Consider the following 271-nt stretch of genomic DNA (forward strand, 5'->3'; position numbering starts at 1 on the left):
AAAACCACTCTCGAAGTCTCACTCCAAGTCTCACTTTAGGTCCTGATTCAAGTTTCACCTCAAATTTCCCCTAAAGTGCCACTTAAATTGCCACCTGAAGTCCCGCTCCAAGACTCACTTCAAGTCCCACTTCAGTCCCACCCCAAGTCCAAGTTCAAGTCCCACTCCAAGTATCCCTGAAGTGCCACTTCAAGTCCCATTCCAAGACTCATCACACATTTCCCACTCCAACTGCTTATTCAAGTCCCACTCCAAAATTCCCCCAAAGACC

Source organism: Penaeus monodon, chromosome 30 (assembly GCF_015228065.2).
Source record: "Penaeus monodon isolate SGIC_2016 chromosome 30, NSTDA_Pmon_1, whole genome shotgun sequence".
Taxonomy (NCBI): domain Eukaryota; kingdom Metazoa; phylum Arthropoda; class Malacostraca; order Decapoda; family Penaeidae; genus Penaeus; species Penaeus monodon.